Source organism: Vidua chalybeata, chromosome 3, assembly GCF_026979565.1.
Source record: "Vidua chalybeata isolate OUT-0048 chromosome 3, bVidCha1 merged haplotype, whole genome shotgun sequence".
Taxonomy (NCBI): Eukaryota; Metazoa; Chordata; class Aves; order Passeriformes; family Viduidae; genus Vidua; species Vidua chalybeata.
In genome coordinates, this window is record NC_071532.1 from 66,092,144 (window position 1) to 66,113,477 (window position 21,334).

Here is a 21,334-nt window from a genome sequence, read left to right on the forward strand (position 1 = left end):
CAATGATTTACTGACTACAGCACTGGTTTTTTTATTCTCTTTTCTGCTTTCTACCACCTGCTGTATCCAGTTTTTAAGCTAGATTCTTCTTTTGACAGAGCATCCTTCATGCAGATCACTGTCCTGTTGAGGTTATTTTGATATATTTCCTTTGTGTGACTCCCTCTGTGAAGATCAGGCTCTTCACCCAAGTCTACAAGGTTGAAGAACTGCCTGCTGTTCTGGCTATGATCTTTTGCTCATCAGGAGCAAAACTAGTCCCCAGGCTCTTTAACATATAATACCTTGAGTATCGTGAACTGGCTTACCTGTTTCCAGCTCTTGTACTGCTCATCTGTGCTTCATTCAAAGTAGCCACTCTCAGCTTTTGATGGGTACATGAATCTGTACTTTTTACCACCTGTCACAAACCTACAAACACACAGATGCAGTTGCACCCAAGAGTTAAGCTCTGACACTCAGATTGACGTAATCTGTGATCTCAATATCAATGGTGGGATTTAGTGGCAGCTTCTCTTCCCAAGGAGTATAGATGCTATTTCTACCAACAGTGAGAGGTGTTTGATGACCAGCAGTGAGCTTGGCTGATTTGTCTGAAATGTGTAGATAGTGCCTTCATCGGTCATGTAGTAGCACCTTTTAAAACATTTTTGTTAAATAGTGATCAGTTTTGCAAGTATATGCATTTAACAGAATAACAATTTCTGACAGCTTAACTAAGTTTGAAAGCGTCAAGCACTGGCACTCAGATAATGACAGTGGCAGGAATGTTTTTACTGCATTAGATGCCAATTAAATTACTGATTTCATAATTATAAATCAGCATGTTATAGTGGATAATTAATGTTGTCACACTCAAGCTGAGATACTTTATATAAGCATAACCCTCTCCTCTGTTGATTTGCTTATCCAGGAAACAGAAAATATTGCATATAATTTTTTAATATTTGAATACATATCCTTTAGGATTCCTGCTCCTGCCTGCAGCCATAGCAGCATTCTGTCCTATACAATGGTTCAATTTAATGAGTGTGGACAGTGTTCAGAAAGGACAAAATGACCTCCAGGAAGAAAATTTCATATAAAATTAAGACCAGTTTGGTGGGCACAAGAAGAAAAACAAAGCACTTAAAAATAATTGCCAGGTATAGCATTTTACCAGTAAGAACACCTGTTTAAAAAAAGGTTGTTTGGAAACTCACAGTAACAAGGATTTGGCACAGAAGGTTTGTTTGCTAGTGTGGAGTTGCTCTAAATTATAAAAGAGGTCATGGAGAGGTAGTGTTAGAATAAGATCTTCTGTTCTATAACAAAACAATATCCCAAATATTTTAGGCTCTTTAAATTTAGTTGAGGTCAAGGTGATTAATTTTAAATTGCTAAGTCACAATAATAAATGTATAGAGAAGCTGACCAAAAAAGCACAGGACAAATAGGGTCTGATGATTTTTTTTTCCTCAAAAATAAGAAAAAACAGTGATAATTGACCATGTATCAGCGCAATAATTCTACTTTTAACCATGGATGTGTTCTAGTGATTTGTGCTGGGAACTGGGAAGCGAAATCTGACAGCCATTCTCATCTTCAAGTAGTTTAAAATCACAGCTCACTTCATCAGGAGAGCAAGGCAGACTACTGGAACATTTTCCAGCTCTCTCTTCCAATTGAGCCACACTGAAACCAGAAATGCAGAAGTGATGGGAACAGAAGTACAAATAAAAGATACCTATTTCTGCTTTAAAATGGAAGACACTGCTGCTATTAACCAGACATGGGGTTTCAGCTTCTGCTTTCAGAACTCTTTGTGCTTCTGTTACATTGAAAAGAGACAACATTTTCTTTCAGCATGGTCTTAAAAAAGGGTAGCCCTGTCATGGGCCTATCCTTAGATGCACATTCTGATTTGTAAGGAGATCAGGCATGCATGGGAGACAAATATAATCAGAAGTTGCTTTATAATTGTCTTCACCATCTACAGCATCTAAGGCCATCACTCTGCAGCATACCAATCAATGTGCTTTCCTTTCCCAGCTCTTTCATTTCTTTAGGTTTGTTTTCTTTACCAAATCACAAAATTCTAGTCATAGAGTAGAACTGCTTTCCTGGCTGCTCTACAGGGTCTTGTACCCTGCAAACAACAGGTTTGATTGTGGAGCCAAGAGACTACCCAGTGTACATGACAGTGGAGAGTGGCACCTGTTGACCCAAACATATTTATACTGAAAAGAATCAAAGGAAATATTTTATGATGTTATAGATCTAAAAGGACATTATTTTCTCAGTGTATGTCTTTCTGACAAAAGTGTATGAATTTAAAGAGGTAAAAAATTGAAAACTAGTCTATTTTAATCTAATTGTTCAGGATTAAAGTAGAGGAAATGTTATATTGTAAAATGTCTTTATCTTATAGTAGAAAGATAATTGTCGTGCTTTTATGAGTAGACAGGAATGATACAATGACTGATCAATCCCAGTTTTCTACATACATAGACATTCTCTATTTTTGACATCAATACAGCTGTCAAACATTTACCTGAAAGAATTAGTCCTGGGTTGGGTTTTTTGCGCCATTAGTACTTTTGTAGTCCACAACTTTTATAATTGAAATAAACCTAGTTTTGATTATTGAGACAAAGCAACACTCTCTTTATAAATATGTATATGCACCCAAAGTTAATCAGTTCACTGCTCTGGAATTAGCTGACTTGCTTGCCTTGGTGTGTCACCAATTAACAGGAACTCGGGGATACTGGCAGTTGACAGCTGGAAAGAGATCCCAAGTTCTGCGGCATACGGTTTGCTATGTTGTACAAAACCCTGAGCTCATGGTATTAATGCTTTAATTTGCTTAATAGAACCTTCATCAGCAATCTGTCTGCTACTTTCTAATGAGCAAAATCTACCTCTAGAACCCTGCAAGGAGCTGATTTCCTCAACATAAGGCTCTTCTGATGTTTGAAAAAGCAGCTTTTTGCTTGGTATTACTAAAAGGAGCTGGTGAATAGAAAAACAAAACAAGAAAAATCACAACAGATAAACAGAATGGGGGAAGAAGATTGAAGGCAGTTTTTTGTCCAGGAAATTTCATAATTCAGAATTATTTCCAATAGAACACAATTAGAAGAAAATTAGATGTTTGTTCATGGGACTCTAAAATCAAAATACACACTTTAAGAACTAAATGTTTCTTATTATTTAGTAGGGTCCAACAAATAGTTGGATTCAAATAGTTTTTCAATAAATGATCGTGAATGGTTGACTTTTTTCTAGCACAGAATACACATGCACAAATATAATCTACTGATATAACAGGTACAATATAGAAAAACAGTTTACTTCCCTTAAGATTTAGTATAAGTCATAGTTGTTTTCTAAGTCTGTTTATTCTTGAAAAGCTGGATAAACAAAACACAATCACCCAACACAGTAGGATCAGAAAGTTCAGTCCCACAGTAGTGAGCAGCACTATTTTACATCTTTAACTTCATTCTTCTCTAGAAAAGAATATATTCTAGAGATTATATCCTATATATCCTTATATAGGAGAGAGAGAGAGAGAGAATGCAATTCTCCTTACATTTCACATGTGATCTGTAAGAGCAGTTCTGATGTTGCATACTCCAGAAGTCCCTGCCACAACTTGGGAATGAACAGCCAGTCAGAATCTATGGCACAGGATGTGGCTGGAGTCATAAGAGCTCTGTGAGAATTACACACAAACAAGTCAAGATTAGTATTGATCTATTTTTGCATTATTTACACTTACCCTTGAGTCCATATGCATGGTTTTGATGGAGCTTAGCTGCATTAGGATTCAAGCTAAATATGACATTAGAAGCCCCCCCAGGGAGAAAAGCTTTCTGAGTACAGTATAATGGAAAACACATAACTGCAGAGTGCTAAAGATGACTACAAAACCTCCTGTGCTGGCTGCTATAGAGATTAACACATGACTGTGCAAAGTAATACATATTTGTTGATAACGTAGAAGTAATATTTGTAGCTAAGGGACTAAAATGAAAATTGCCACATATTCTCATTTCTTTGGAGAAGTTTCATCAGTGAATGAAAACATAGGAGAATCATAATAGAAAAGAAGAAAACTTCTTTCCACTGAGAAATTTGAAAACAAATCTTTGACAGGAGTGAAATGACCTTGCCTGTTTAATAAGCTTAAATAGGCTCCTGCTGGCAGTGCTCCTATCTGTTGAAGGACAGATAACAATCCTGCTGTTTATGTCAGGGTTTGCAATCACTGTCACAGAGCTTGTCCTGTATTGTCTATGGGAGCAGCAGCAGGGAAAAGTGCAGAGTAGAAGTCAGTATTATTTATGAAGATATTACACTGTGAGATCATTTGAAATGTACATATCCCTCATCAGATTTATGACAGACTGAGCAGATCTACAAGTGGAACTGCTGAGTCAGCATTATCCCTGATAAAGCCACACAAAGACAGTTTTGCAGTATTAGGAAAAATGCATCTGTCTTGTCCACATGCATAGGCACCAGCCAGTGGTCCACAGAGTAAGTAGGATTGTGTGTAGCACCAGTTTAAGGTGTTAACATTGGTGTCAGCCAGTTTTGCTGGGGCAATATGAGATGTGGGGCTGGTATTGCAGTGTAGCACTTTTTTTCCTGATTTGGTCTGTTTTCCTGTATGTCAGCTGAAAAGATAGCAGTCAGCAGAACTGCTATAATAATGGCCTCCCTTACCTGGGATAATTTTCATTCTCAAGGCTTTAGAGGGCAATGTCTGTTGCAGTATCTCTAAGAGCAGCTCCAGTTTCCTGGTGAATTTAATACCTTGAATAATACATACAGGAAAATGGCAAGTTCCCTACTGCATAAGAGCACAGCACTTGCTAGCATAGGATTCATTAATATTTTTTAATTCTTGATCAGAAACCATAGCAATAGGACAAGGAATAAAGAATTCACACCAAAAGAGGGAAAATTTAGGTAGGTATGCAGAATTGTGAGGTTGGTGAGGCGCTGGAGCAGGCTGTCCAGAGAAGTTGTGGATGCCCTATCCCTGGCAGTGTTCAAGGCCAGGTTGGATGGGGCATTTAGCAACCTGGTCAAGTAGGATGTGTCCCTGCCAATGGCAGAAGGCTTGGAACTAGATGATTTTTAAGGTGCCTCCCAACCTAGACCATTCTATGATTTTTCAATAATGATTGTTGCTGAACAAATACACATAGTAGAAAAGAGTGAAATTGACAGCTGTCATGGTTTAGGAACAGTATTCTCCAATTTAGTACTTCTGCTAAAACCACACTTCTGCTTGTTCCTCCCTGCCCCCCCAGCTGGAGGCACAAGGAGTAAACATCACAGGTTGAGATGTCCTAGAAAGCTACCAGTAGGAGTTTACAGTAGTCAAAAGCATCACCACTGGTGAAAAAATAACCTCTCCATTGTTGCTTGGGCTTTTCTAATGTTGTTTTTTAAAGATTTCCTGCAAGACTTCACATGGTATCAAAGCTCAAAGGAAATAGTCCTTGTCTTTTAGGGCTCATAGGGTAGTTTTTTTCCAGAGCCAAAAGAAATTATTAATAAAACTCCTTGTCAAACAGAGGTTATTAAGTGTCAATTTCTGAGAAGTGCTATGTTACTGAGGTACACTGGGGGAGGAAAGAACTCTATTAAACATAAGGGCTCAAGAAAAATAGTGTTCTATTCTAAATAAGCTTGTATTGTACCAAAAAAAAAAAAAAGGTTTTTGTCCATATTAAAAATTGTCTAACTCTTCATAAGGTTTTGTCACATTTTGTGAGATTTCAGGGTTCTCTGACCTGCAAATCTTCATCACTTCACCTTCAAAGAAGTTAGAAGTCATTTCATCCAGGACTTGGGTAACAAGAGTTCTGGGGAAAGAGTATGCCTGGTGTCTATATTCCTGGAGGGATGAAGGAAAGGAGAACCATGATAGGAAAGATGGTTGAAAAATAAGAGTCTACCCTTCTGTTTGGATGAATTCTGATCCCAGGTGCTTAAGACCATTCTGAAGGACAGTAAAGGAGAAAAAAAACTGTAGAATTTGTATGTGATGGTGATCCTCTTGACTTCAGATTATACATTCACTTCCAACAATTTGGAGGACATGAGGCAGAACAACACCTTTGTGCCTAAAATTAGGTTCTGCTGAGAAAGCCTGAGAGCATGGCTGGGGTTATGCTGCTACTTCAGCTCAAATTTTTCTACATTTGCCATGTTGTTGTCATGCCCAACACATACAGTTCCAAAATTCTCTTCAGCCAGAAAATAAAGCAAAGGAGATCCCTGTCTGTACTGTCTGCTTAGACCAGTCCCTTTCTGCAGACTTCCTGCAGGTTTTCCTTCCTGGAAGTCACATCAGGGTCTTGCTAGCTGCTCTTGAAGAGATATGACAACAGATTCAGTTAAAAATCCTTAGAATGTCACAGGATGATGATGAAGGACTAATAAAATCCAACCATTATCAGCACTGTTTGTGTAAGCCAGGAGAGTTGTGTGCTTTCTGCTGACCTGATTGTTCTGCAAGGCAGTAAAATCGGTCAGATTTCACAGACTGGCCCTCTCCTACCTCCCAGAGCACATGTTCACCATCAGCATTCATTTCTGTATGCATTCCCTGAATGTGATGTGAAACCTCAGCTGAAGTTCAGCCTTCCCTCATCAAGTCACATTGCTGAGAAATCAGAAGAGTCTAGCTGGACATGGTGGGAAAATGCATCTCACAGATATAGCAGACTCATTCTTTAGGTAGGAGAACCAAGAAAATTGCTTGTAAGAGCTGATACAATAGAGACTTAATCTGAGTTCAAAATCATGCTATGGTGACCTAAAATTTGTGGCAGAAATTGTAAAACCAATTTTAACACCCCAGCTTTTGCAGATATCAGTTTCATTTTCTGTTTGGATTTCTGATCTCAATGCATTTTCCTAGACTCTTTTTTGTTTGATCACACCTTTTTCCCCCTCTTCCTCAATGCTCACTCCCTTGTGGGTTCATTGCAGTTTATTTTTCATATGACTGAGCTTTGCACACATCTGTGCCCAGTGCAGGAGCTTCTTGGTATGATTGTTGGCCAAAGACTGTATTCACACTGTTAAATCTTTGGCTCTAAACAGAATTTTTCATCAGTGGGGAATGCTAAAGGTCTAAACTATCTTTTTCCCTGTTTAATCCTTGGAGCTTCGTATAAGAATTATTTCACATATTCTTAAAATGGATGTCACAGATTTCAGTGTTATTGGGAGAACTCACAGCTACTAGCCAACAGTTAAAGGGTATTTTTTGTACTGAAACTAATTTATAATTACACACATGTACAGAAACAGTATAAATATTTTGTAAGTGCTATTTTTTCTAGAAATAGGTCAGAGATGCAAAACACTCAAAAAGTATACTTGTATCCCTTCAGAGCTGGCTTTCTATACTGTATTTATTGTTTTCTAAATATGCAGTAACACTTGCTAAGTATTGCATAAGAAGACATGAGGGATGCTAAAGATGTGTCAAAACCATCTTTCACTGAGGTATTTTTTAAATTAATCTTTAAGCTCTAAGCTTAAAGCTTGGTAAGGAAGCTCAGTTCAAGGAGGTGTCTTTTTTAGGAAATGGACTCCCTTGTGTCAGATGATTAACTGTCATCATAGATTTTGAGGTTTTACACTTATCATGTTCCAAGCTCCATAGAAATTCTTTGAAGAATTAATCTTAATATGTTTTCAGATTGCATTGAAAACCTGTAATGTTGTCTTCTGTCTTTAAAAGCCATTGAGTTATGGATTCTTTTCTATGAATTTTTGATAAAGTGGTCCAGAACAAGGAAAAGAAGTAGTTATTTGTCAAGTAATCTCATGAAATTTGTATTGGCTGTTTAAAAGCTTGTTTTGCAAAGCTAACCAAGATCACGCAAAAACTGCCAGCAGATCCATGAATAAGAAATAATTTTGTCTTATATAGTATTTACTGCTGCAAAGCTTCTACACTTTTTTATGAGACAATAGATCCCAATTTATTCAAAGAAGAAAAACTAAAAAATGGAAAAAATTTCATTGCTTAGTTTCATCATTCAGTTCTGTCCCTAATGCGATTGTTATATTAGAAAAACTAAACATGCAAAGCTGAATGTTTCTAGCAGCTGGTCTTGGAACTGAGGTTTCCTTTGGGACAGTGGGGAAGAAATCCTTGGTGTCCTGCACACAGCTATAGATGCACCTGCTAAATCAGCTGTGCTCCCCTGCTCCAACAATTGTATGTCTTTGCCACCACACAGTTCTGTTCCGTGCCACCCAGCCTCTTTGGAACCTCACCTCTGTCACAGCAGGTGACCTTCAACTGGGTAATAATTCACATTGACACCATGATTCACAGAAGGCTGAACAATCTCTTTATTATATTATATCATTACTAAGAAACCCATTGCTTTTATAGACAGTTACAATACGCCTGGACCTAATTGGTCCACCAATCCAAACACCATCACCACTGGCTAATTAAGAAACCAGTCTTTGGTAAACAAATCTCCATAACACATTCCACATGTGCACAACAACAGGTGCAGCAAATGAAGATCAGAATTGTTTCTCACTCTTTGCTCTGATCTTCTCACAGCCTTTCCCAGGATGATGCCTGGGAAAGTTGTGTGCCGCTCTCTGTAGCCAGAGAGTTGCTGCCACACACCTCCTTTTAAAAATAAGTGTAAATCTGTTTCGTGCTTGGTGCAGCCTGAGTGCTGGGCAAAGCAGAAGATTGCGTATGGGTACAGAGCATACCATTTGTCTGATTTATCTACATCAGTCGCATGTCCCTTCACCATGGGAAGCTTGATGTGCTGTATCCCTGCAGCATACCTATCCCACACAAAAGTGTCTGTCTTCATCCTGATGGCAAAAACTGAAATAACTAGAATACTGTTTCCCTTCTATTTATCCCCCTTCTGGAGATACAAAAGCATGTTCTGAGAAAATAACAAATAGGTAGATAAAATGCAAGTTATACTATGAAACCACCACCAAAAAAAAAATATATATATAAACTATTCAGTAGATACTAACCTTTCAATCAATCAAAATGCTGGGGTGGTTTTAGTCTTCATATTTTCTCAAGTATTCATAACTATCTTAAAGAAAAAGAGAACAATTATATTTCTTTTGAGGACATGTACAATATGGCACTAGAATGTGAAAATTGGTTTTCTGTGTTGTGCAATATTATTCTGATGGGGGAAAAAAGATAAAAGAAATTAAATGGTTTGGGGTTTAGTTTTGGGATTTCTTTAAATCTATGATTCACTAAAGATTTGTGTCACTAAAGAATTACAAAGTCTTGTATTACTTGTTACAGCAATTTTTTATGATGATTCATAGCTGTGACAATTCAGCCTATTGATATCAAAACCACTTTGTGCAATCTCTCTTTGCTCTTTTGTTCCACTGACAATATGCAAAACCCTTCTTTATATCGCTTGGGATGTTCCACTATTTGAAATTTCTAACTTGAGTCAACCGTTTAATCGACATATTTCATAAACCAACAAAGTTTAAAGATTGTTTTCTGCTGTTCCCAGCATCAGTAGTGTAAGGAATGACAGTGGTTTTGTAGGTTTAAGTTTAAAACAGTGATTTTACCAGCTGTTGGGGAAAACTGCAATTATATTTGCTTTGTGTTTACATTCTGGATATGTTACAAAATTACTGTAATTATGTAGACTAGAACGTGATGATTATATGGTTGGCTTTTTGCATTTCAAAACTATAAAAATATTATAATAACATTACATGTCTAAGTTGCTCTCATAGGAAAGTAAAGGGTATAAGTTTCCTTCTGGCCTTAAATCAAGCTGTTTGTGGTATATTTCAGGTCAACCTGTGTAGGTTGTAACCACTGCAGTAAGCCCTCCAGAACAGCTTTGGAATCTGTCATCCCTGAATAAAAGTTATTCAATTTGCAAACAACCTTTGAAACACTGAAATGAGGGTGAATCTGTTTATCCAGCCTGGCAACCAACATTTCATTCAAGTCTCGTTCCCATCTAGAATTTGTTTACTGAAAAATTCAAACAAGGACCCTCTTTGTAATACTGATCAAGAAAAAAAGCATGTGAGCAAAATGGGTATGTTTTGAACTGTTACCTGGATAGGTAAATTATTTTTTCTTGCATAAATTACTTTTATACATTACTTTCTTGGATAACAAGAGTTTTGTATCTGTGACACTGGTGAAAGAATATTTTTAATGAAAGAATTTGATGACCCGACCATGATGTGGGTTCCAGTTCTATCGAGGTGCAAGAATAAAATGCTTTCTTTAAATAGTCATAGCCCTGACTCTCATCTCTGGTATATTCTCAGCTTCCAAACCAAACAAAGTGAGTACTTCTGAAAAGTGACAGGAAAGTACACTGGGTGCCTGGGGCTTTGCTCTCTTCTGTGGGGAGAATAGGTGTCCTACTTAAAATTGCTGCAACTTAAGGAGCCTCACTGTGCATAACTTTTGAGTTCTAGATGGGGGATAGTATCAAATAAGTCATCCAACCAGTGCTTTTGGAGGGAGGAGGAGGTAGGAAATGGAATCCAAAAGGAAATTACAGAAATGTGTATCTTTAAAAGGGTTTGGGGTTTTTTTAATGGAACTCTTGTTTGAAACCTTTTTTCTTCTCTCTTATCAGCTTAGCTTTCCCTGTAAACATAGAGTCCAAAACTTAACTGGGAATAATATAGTAAAGCTTCTTTACTAATGTCAAGATAATCTTTTAAACATAAAACCCAGAGGATAATAGCATGAATGCTACCACTAAAACTGGGTCACTCATCACTCTTCTTAAGAAAAGTTATACTTCCATTCTTCACTTTATCAGAAAAAACATAGTACTCTGATAGGACAAAAAAATACTTCTAAAACAGCAGGATATATTTTGAATTATTTTTATTATTCCAATCTATCTTGTTTCTCAAAAGTTTTCTTCTTTAAAATTTTTGAGGGATTACCCAACTAAACTATTTTCTACTATTCTTTCTTCCTAAATGTTATACCTTTACTTGTATCTGGAGTCCTAAAACTACCTAACTTGTTTCTCAAATACTGTCATGGGTTTCCTAGACAACTGAAATATTTTCCAGAACACCTTCTGTGTTGCCCTTTCTTCATCTCTATGACAGTGATTATCTCAATCTATACTAAGACTGAGACACAGTGGTGAATTTCTTATGCCCTCCTTGCACTTACAGTGTGGTTGGTTCTGGGTGAGGATGCTGAATGTATTTAATGCTAATTCAGCACTTCTTCTCCTTTGGAGAAAAGCTAAATAAAGTTTGAAAGTGGGGAGGAAAAAAGACATTTCTTAGGTGAATGAATGCAGCTTTTTTTTTCTTTTTTTGGTGAGACCTTCATTAGTGGAAATCAATGTATCATCACTGACCTCCATGGAGGTATAGCAAATGAAATCAGCTCAGAGCCTATATGCAGTGATGATATTTGCATTTGTTGAAGCTTTGAACAAGATCTCTAAAGCTTTCATATGTAACAGATTTGTTGCACTGGGAGTTGTTAAGACTTTCTCTTTGGAGTGTTTGGAATTTGTTTGGTTTCAGTCTTTTGACAGTGCTATGAGGTATCATATTTCTTGTTTTGCTGGGATTTCCTAATTAGCTATGCTGAGCAGGAATTTTTTGAAATGCAGTGTGAATTGCTGCATCTCTGTCCATATTGCGCATTTTAAAAATAATCTGTTTCATCAGAAATGTGTCTGTAGAAATTACATGACCACAGCTGCTACACCTGGGTTCTTGAACTGAGAGTTTGTCTATGCAAGTTCTCATTTGAGAGATATAGTTCATTTGCATATACATATTTGCAAATAGGATTACTCTTTTGACTTTCAGCAAAGCTAGTTTGAAAAGTTTAATTTTTTTTCCCCAAAATAATAAGATACAATTTTGCAGATTTATTTTATTTTATTTTATTTTATTTTATTTTATTTTATTTTATTTTATTTTATTTTGTTTTGTTTTGTTTTCTTTCATTCTTTTTTTTTCTGGCTCTGTATAATTTTAAGCTTATTTGATGACAAATAATCATTGTCCATATGAGTCACCACAGGACCTACAACTGATGGGCGAGTTCAGCTTCAGCAAAAGAGAAGTGGAGGTTATATGCATGTTGTAACAGCAATAAGCCCAAGGGTAAAGCCTTCTGTCCTAGAGAAATGAGGGTTAGGTCCTTTGAACCATCTGTCTCACAGGTCTCCAGAGAAGAGTATGAAGAAAGGAGAAAGCACTTACTGGACATAGATCTTCTCAGATATTGATTTAGGAATGATTCTTTCTTTGTAGTCCTGAAAGTAGTCCTAAAAACAATAAACTTGGTAGATTAAACCCCTTCCTCAGATATGCATCAATTCCTACCTGTACTGAAATTGTACCTGTTCAGGGCAGGGGGTAGAGAGCATGGCTGAAAATACGTCTGTATGTTTAAGTCAACTCTGCCTGATGCCTTTTTCATTGCCTTGCTGTTGATCCCTTAAGAAAACCAGAGGTAGAAGCAGAGGATTTATGAACATCAGAAGTCACTTCAGCCTAAGCACAGGGAGATATAAGGTGCTGAGCCAACATCAGTATTTTCGTAGACCCACAAAACTATTTCCATTTTCTGGCATCCAACTGCCTCTGACAACCATTTCAGTCTCTGCTGCTGTATGCAGAGAGCACCTTAGGTTCCAGAGAATGGCCATTGATGATCTTTTTGGGTCACATGCTGCGCCAGATCCACCCAATCTGCCACCTAACCATAGCTGTTATGCAAAATTAAGAGGGGATTGCAGGACAGCAAGAGAGCTCCCTCTCCATAAACACCTTTGAAAAGGTGGTGTTTTGCTGATGAGTATTTTGTTTTGTGATTTTTTTCAATGTTGCCAGAGTTCTTTAAGCACATTATTTTGTTGCAGTTTTGTAAAGTCCAGAGTCAAGGGAGCACATAAGAACCTCCATTTTCATTGAGGAATGAATTAAAATAAACCTCAAGTTATAGGAAATGTAAAACCTAGAATGCATGCCCTAATTGCACAGGGAAGATCACCATAAAAGAGTAGAAAATAGTGTCCCTGTCATCAGAGGAGGGGAGAAATACTCTATATTTTAATTCTAAAGAGGTTTTTCGGCTGCAAAAGATTTTTGTGCTACAGCACTGCTGGAACTCCTGAGAAAATTTTTAATCTGCATGTTTTTAAAGCTCATGGGTTGAGTAGTACACACGTGGAGTTAAATCAATACTCTTCATGTCCAGATTGTTATGTCAGGATGAAGAGTTAACAGAGCCTCTGCTTAACTTTTTGAGCTTCATTTGCAAGCTCTCTATGCAAAGTATTCATATTAATGTTAGTGGAAGTCCCAACTGAGAAAGGCCAAGGAGGTTATTTTTAAGTCTTCTTGGCTGCATCATGTAACTCATAGGTTCATAGATTAATTAGGAGATGCTAGGGCTGCAAACTAGTGCTGGAAGAGAAGATGTATTAGCCAAGATTTGTGGCTAAACAAACTTTCTGTGAATCCACAGAAGTTCTGTCACTCTTCTCCACAGCCTGTTGGAACATTATCACAAGTAGCATTATTTCAATATGTTTACATATTGAGCAGTTTCTACTCATTTCAAGGTCTTGTGTTACTCTTACCACTCTGGTATCTGAGCACACTAAGGATGTACACTTAATTTCCAAAACTGATATGCAGGAGATGTAAAGTGGTTATTCACTATAGCTAATTGGCTTCTAAAAAGCCAATTCATTTTTCAGATAGCACTAATCTTGATATGTTAAATAGAAATAGTGGAAGATATTCACCAATGTGAAAAGAAAGTTTTTGAAGCATTCATCTTCCTTTCTCAATGAAGCAGTTTCTGTCACTTGCTTGCCTATCCTTGACAATCTTCATTTATCAAATGCCTCTTTTTTAGTTGTTTTCCCCAGCTGTCCTATTTGCTTAGTTGATGAAACTCCACAAGCCAAAGACGGCAATTCTTGGTGATCTGTTCTAGAGGATCTGCTGGTGTTTTGCTAAAGCTGGCAAACACTTGGGAGTAGAAATAAATAACATGAGCTTACACTATTTTAATTTCAACTGCTTTCTCAATTTTTAATGAAAGCTGTCTCCCTTTTTATGATGAAATAACTTTTTTCAGGCCTGATTATTTCTTAAGCAGTATTGGATAAAGAATGTTGTGACTACATGTGAAACTGAACATCAGAGATATTTTGCTGGATTGATACTCTTCTTATTCTTCCAGGTAATCACAAAAAGCAGCAGTTCACCTTAGAGCAGGCTGTAATTATATTTTTCCTTTTTTTTTCCTATGAGAAAAGATGTCATATGGAAAACTGTCTGAGCAATACTTTTTTTTTTTTTGGTAGTCTTAAGTAAAGTAAATATGACCATGGGGAGGAACTATCTTATCCCAGTAGACATGATGCTGATCTCTTTTGTGCCAAAGTAAATCAAGAATAATTTTACCAATGTCAGTACAGCCACATCACTGCAATTCTAGTGGGAATATGGAATATGGCACAGTATCTCTGTAAAGAATAATGGAAGATTGCAAGGGGAATTGTTGTGCCTGTGTATCTCTGCAGGAAGTCCGTGGAATATGGTATTTTAGAAGATGGAATAAAAGAAACTTCAAGTTTAAATTAATCGGGTCTGAGTTAATTAATCTGACATGTGACAGGAGAACACTGTGAAACTTTAACCATGTCATCTGAGACTGGACTGAATATCTCTGCTCTGTAAAGAAAAAACATATTTTTTTTTTAAACATATTTTAAATCTGCTGTTAATATGATAATGGTTGACAGGATTTGGGCAGGATGGGGACTGAGGTGAAAGCAAATTGGAAATAAAGACTGCTGCTCTATCTCAAATGTGGCTGTTACATGGTGCAGAGCAACTCTGTGTGTGTTTATGACGGAAACCAGGAAACAGCAAGATAATTTTGTTAGCACAGGCAAGTTTTTGTATTCTTCATGGCTGATAGTGTCTTCACTTAAAGTACAGAACCAATTTCTGAAAAAGTGGCTATTTACTCTGCTTAAACAACTGACTGGGTGGCGATAATCTGCTTTTTTAGTCTGTACAGACTGATACACAATGAATCCATACCCAGAGGTCTGCCTCGTGCACCTGGCAGCTGTCCCTCTGCGTGCCTGTGGAAAAGTCCCATTCCCTCACCAGCTGCAGGTGTCACATGAGGCTGCTGCTGCTGCTGCTGCAGCCAGGAGAGAGCAGGGGTCCAGAAGCAAGATACTGAGATCAAAGGATGGGGATGCTGCATTGAATCAGATACCAGGAGGTTCAGTGCAACCTTACATTGTTACATTGCCTGCCTGGAAACATAATAAAACCCTTCACATTGAGAAGATGTGAAGCTCCTATTAACATAGATTAAATACATAAGCTGTCCAGTCAGAGAAATTAGAACTGAAAAGTATTAATTAATCTAATTTATATGCTTATCAGTTTTGGGAGTGAAAGTGATCAAGGGTAGACATTGAACTGATTTTACAATTGGCCTGTACTTCATTTCCAAAAGAACTTACTTTAATGGGCAAACATACTGAAAAGCTAAGTCATAGTGATATTTTCATTCAGATTATATTTACTGCTCTCTACAATCTGTGCATCTTTGTAAGTCATCTCAGGTCTGTGAAGTTACATTTGCGTGGGACTGTACTTCCTCTGGAAAGCTGATGAGGCTGCGACTCTTTGGGTCTCGTGCATAAAATCTGATTTGGGATTCAGAGTACTGCTCTGTAGATTTCACTCAGAAAGATAAACTCTCTCTTCTGAGCAATGCCTAGCATTTTTGTGGGAAGCAGTGTTTGATCTGTCAGGGGAGCCAGGACTTCTGCTCAGCAGAGTCACCTGGGGGTAAGAGGCCTCAGGGTGCCTCAGGTCCAACCTCTCACTGCAAACAGGCCAGTCACACAGCAAGTACCTCAATGTCATCCCTGTGCTTCTCATTCTCCCACCGTGGACCCTTGAGGAGAGTCTTTTTGGAACTGTTTCCATCTACTCCACACCCTCCTCTCAGGTGGCTGCAGACCAGGTCTCTTCCTTTCTTAGGCTGAACAAACCCAGTTCCCTCACCTCCCTCCCTTGTATCTCATAGGCTGCAATAATGGGTACTCCTGTGGATTTTCTTGCCTCTGTTTAAAAATATGGATAACTGGAATATTTGGCAGCTGCAGTCGAGAGGGCAGGAAACAAGACCAAATGCATAGCTATCCTCTCACTGCCTAACACTAAAATAAAGAAAATCTTGCCTTTGAACTCATGGAATAGAAAAGACAGTACCCATGACATAGGAGAGAAGAATCCTTTATTGTGGTTTTTCAGCTTTTCACTTACAGATTGTATCAGGCATTGCATGGTAACATGTAGTAAGCAGCTATGAAGAGATGAAGCAGCTGATATTAATACATATAGAGATGTGGAAGGTAAAAAAATTCATAGCAGTTATCATAATATATGCTGATTTTACCCACTTCCTTTTGCCCAAAAATAATTTGTGTTATGGATATATGTATTTAAATATATTTGAACATAAAAATGCATATATTATGAGAAATAAATTCATAACAAATGTCTTTCTTTTTAGATATGGGTACCTTAACTGCATTCATAAAATCTTTGGACAGGCTTGTCAGTTTGTAATGTGCTGATGAGCATGTGTGAGTCCCACTGGCCCTTGTCATTTTCTCACTGTCACACAAAGCTGTTGAGGCTCACTATGTGTTATAGCTTTCCCTTCCCAGTGAGCACAGGATACCCCTGCTGCCAGGGCTGTGATATGAGTGCTGTCATAGCCCCATCTTCTCCTTGTACCCTTTTGCACTGTGGCTCCTGTAAGTGTGATGAAAGGCATCTCTCTGCACCCAGGCAGGGATGCTGGGCCAGTGGCTGTTCCTTTTTCTGACTCTTAGATAAAAAAGGTTTCCTGCCAAGAAAATTCACATTGGCCTTGCCTCTGCAAGGAGGTCTCTCCCCAAGTGGAAATTCATTATTTATTTCCTCCAAGAACAAGTGATTTCCTCATAAAGCTGACCTATTTCTGTAGATCATGCGACAGTTTCCGCTGCTGTAGCTGTCTGTACAGTTGTGCTAATGTGCTGGATTTACATCAGTAAAGCAGCTACTCTTGTCACAGGTAGCAATTTGTACTGAATAATTGTAGCAGAGCTCGTGCACGAGAACCCACATAAAGTGTGTATTGTACATATTTATTGTACATATGAAATATAGTGGTTATAGGAAAATACATGCACTTTTGTGGTACTTTGAACAGCGCTCAGGTATAAATGAGATTTTGTGTGCTGTGCATACCCCTGTTTTAGGGTACTTTGAGAATATTTGTTCATTATTATTTTATACTTGTTTTTCTTATTAAATATTTATTGCAACATGGCCTTGTTATTTAAGACTACTGCCTCAAGAGATTTACTGCATATTTCACACCTTTTTTAAATGTAATTTTAGTCCAATAATTTTTTGACTTGTTATAAATTTCTCAGTGTAGACTCACTGCACTAGGTTTACACCATAGTAACACATTACTAAGTGTGGAATGCTAATCTCACCTTTTGCCTGACAGTTAAATAGAGGAAAAAGAGGAGATTTGTGCTTATTTTGAAATGTGGACACACTAGCACAGTGTTTACCAACTTTTATTACCTTGATGCAAATTTTCTCAGCCATGTTTTATCACATTGAAATTTGGCTTCAAAAGGAAAAAAATATACTTTTAAAAATGCAGAATGCAGGTTGCTAGTATTCATCTTTTTGGTGGCAAATCACTGAGCTGCTTGAAATTCATTCTATCATGCAACCAAAACTGGAACTAGTTTGGAACTGAAAAGCTGATTACAAACACAGTGGTATGGTGGCCATTGTGATTTGCCATGGCTTCACACATCTTTAAAACATTTTGAATAACAGCTGAAAAGGTAATATGTGGCATGTCAAAATTTGCAAGAATGGAGGGTTGTTTCCCTGAGGGTAAGTATGCTTCATATTTATGCAGCAGGTGGAAAAAGCAATCTGTAGAAATTCCTCCCAGATTCCATCAAGACCTCCTGGACTGTGTACGGTCATCTCTGAAGGACTGTGCTGGAGGGCTTCCCAACGCTACTGCCCCAAGGCTGTCTGTCAGAAAGATTTATCCCAGAGACTCAAACACTAGAAGCTCTGGCTTCTTAGAGGTTGGGGCAGTCTGATTATCAAGGTTGAACAGATGCCATAGGCTCAGAAATTTGGGGGTTTTCTGAAAATTATTTTTATGGAGCAGAGGGAAGTCAGGGAAAGCCTGAAAAGGAAAATAGGTGTAAGTTACTGATCACTGATTTTATTTTCTTTTTCTTTGTCTCCAGACACATAATTATGGCTCTCTGTATCTATTTTAATGACGTTATGGCAAATTCATTATTTTTGTAGGGACTAACTCTGATGGTGATTTGAACCTCCCAGAGTAGCCTTGACACTTTGAGAGCTAATGCCTTCTGTTTAACTCTGTAGAAGTGTTAAGTGTGATTCAGCTCTCATGGTTTAATCTAACTCACTTTATTTTTCATTGAAATGGACATGGCGGTGGGCACATGACCAGATTTTGTGTATGATTTGAGGAAGAGTAACTTTCATGTGTATAAACAAAAGGTCACTTGCAATGTCCAAGTGTTTAGCTGTTTGCTATTTTCTAGACTAGGAAAAAAAAATAAAAATCAAACCAAAATAAAATAATTGAAAATTTCTTTTTAAATTCTTCCTTTACAGGATCAGGACACTCTTATCTTGTAATCTGTTTTTATAATATTTCTTGCAGGGTGCTTCCTTTTTCAAAAATCCCCTGCAGCTAACAGATTCAGAAAAGGAAACCTGTAAACCAACTCAAGTCCATTATTTAAAATAAACAAACATCATCTTAAGCAAGTCTTAGGTTGGTGTGGACAAAGACTCTAGTCTTAGGTAGAGTGGATAAACACACATTGAAAATAGTGACTAAATAAGATAGTGTGCTCTAGTGTTCACATTAGCACAAACAGAAACAGTTAAATTAGGAATCAAAACAGAAAATAAAAATTACCCTCTTTAATTTGATTTTTCACTTCATATGTATTCATTTTAACTGTTTACAATAAATAAACTGATTATATTTGTGATAATTTATATAAAATTACATATATTGATGTTCATACATATTCCACATTGAATTGTGGCTTTTATTGGTAGATCTGCCATTCCTAAAATTTATTACATATAATTAATGAGTCTGCATCAAATAATGGAAGGTAAATTCCATCTAAGTTTGAAAACAAGCTATTCCTTGTAGAATATGAACAGTATCCATTTTATAAATAAATCTACATACTGTCAACACATTATTGAATAATCTCCTCAAGCCTGATGGGAAAACAGTCCTTTCTTCAAATACAGAATGCCTGTAAAATGATAGGACTTTCAACAACATTATTCTCAGGGAGCTTGACTACTGCCCTGGAAAAAATTTAAGAAATTAAATTCATGCAATATACCTTGGAAAGAGGGAAAATATTTATATGCATCTTTTCTCCAAAAGTGTTTTCAAATCTCCCTTCTTTTCTCTGAAACCTCAAAGGTGGTGATTGCCACAGCACAGCCCTTGGAATGCATCTTATTTTCCTTGTGAACAACTCAGCTGAAAATCCTGTAACTCAGAGCAGGATATGTATTCATGATACATTAGGAACCCTTGAGAGCTCCCTCTTAAGGGATTTATCACATTTGCTTCTCTCACTGTCTCTGTCACACATAGGAGTTATAACAAGCACTGTCTGGATCTAATGCTACAATCTATATCTCTAAATATCACTTGCATCAAAGAATCAGACCATTATGATTTTCAAAGTCTTATTCACACAACTGAGAGACAAGTTCATTGTCTTCTTCATGTGACTATTAATATCCCCCCAGTGGGAGCTTACAGCTTTACAGAGGCATTTTCTAGGGTTTGTTTGTTTATTTGCTTTTCAGAGCCAACTTATTAGCTCTCAAAAATACTGTACATGATACTGGCATGATTTCTCAGAGCAGTAGTTGAGATATTTTATTAGTTATTTCAGCTGAACATTTACGCTCTGAAACTGAGCTATCAAAAGAGGGCTTTTGGGACACTATCAATTCGGTCTAATGTATGAGCTCAAATTATTGTATCATTATAATATGCTGCTTGGTGTCTTTTGCCATTGATTTGCCTGCATTTTTTAAATTGTTCAATCAGAAACCATTTATCTGATAAATTATTAATGAATAAATGTTTGTGATGGAAAAACAAAATACTCAGCGTTGCAAATCATGTATCCTACCAGCAACAGCAGTCAGAAGTAAACTGCTCTTGAGCCAAGTAAGTGGTTTAAGTAATGTAGATGGAAATTATATGTTGAAATAAACACTTCATTGCAAAGAAAGAATGTCTGCTATTCTCCTAGACTTTTACAAGATTCTTGTACATTTATACGTTCTTTCATAGGTGCAAAATTTAGTTTCAAGTGTGCAAAGGCATCTGCACTTTTTAGACTCCAACCATACTGCAAAGGTGTTCAGACTGGTCATTCTTTGCAATATTTTTGTAGAAACCTTTTGATTTAATTTTGATCCTCTACTCACAAGTATTTTTTCCTAGCTAACAGAATAATTTCAGAGTTAATGTCTTTTGGCAGGTCACATTGACATTGATGATTTTGAGGGCTTAACTGTATTCCAAATTCCTTGGGACTTGATTTACTTTGAATGAAAGCATGCCTGAAGCTAGAAATTGTAGTACGGGGTTTGCAATTAAATACTATATTCACGATTTTCTCTGTGACCCATGTCTTCAACATGGAGGCATAGTTAGATTATTAAAAAAAAAAAAAACAACTAAAAAACCACAGAAATAAAAAAGGCAAGGTCATCTAAACAATTCTCACTAAATGCTGTTACCATTTTCTCCAGAATGTTTGGCATTATTCTCAGTATAAAAGTAGTTTTTCCAGTGATTTACAAAATGGCTGTAAAATAAATTTCTGGCCAATGTCAAGGACGAAATGTAGCAGAGTAGTAGTAGCATGAGCAATATATTACCTCTTTCCAGTAAATATCTAACATTCCTTTTCTTGTAACCCACTTAAAGTAAATGTAGTTAGCCATTTTCTGTCATTAGGTATGACTTTTGTTTGGGACTTAGTATTGTGAATGCATTTGCTGTAATTATCCTTCCCCCTTCCCCTTCCTCTCTAACCTGTGCTCCAGATTCCAGGCTGCCAATGTTTACAAGATACTGACACGGTAC

General features: G+C 37.1%; 1 protein-coding gene across 3 annotated transcripts in view; it reads left to right on the forward strand.

Annotated features, from left to right (window-relative positions):
* The window catches only part of HS3ST5 (heparan sulfate-glucosamine 3-sulfotransferase 5), a 193,062-nt gene that overhangs the window by 77,635 nt on the left and 94,093 nt on the right, over positions 1 to 21,334 (forward strand). The gene's annotated exons all lie outside the window — the stretch shown is intronic.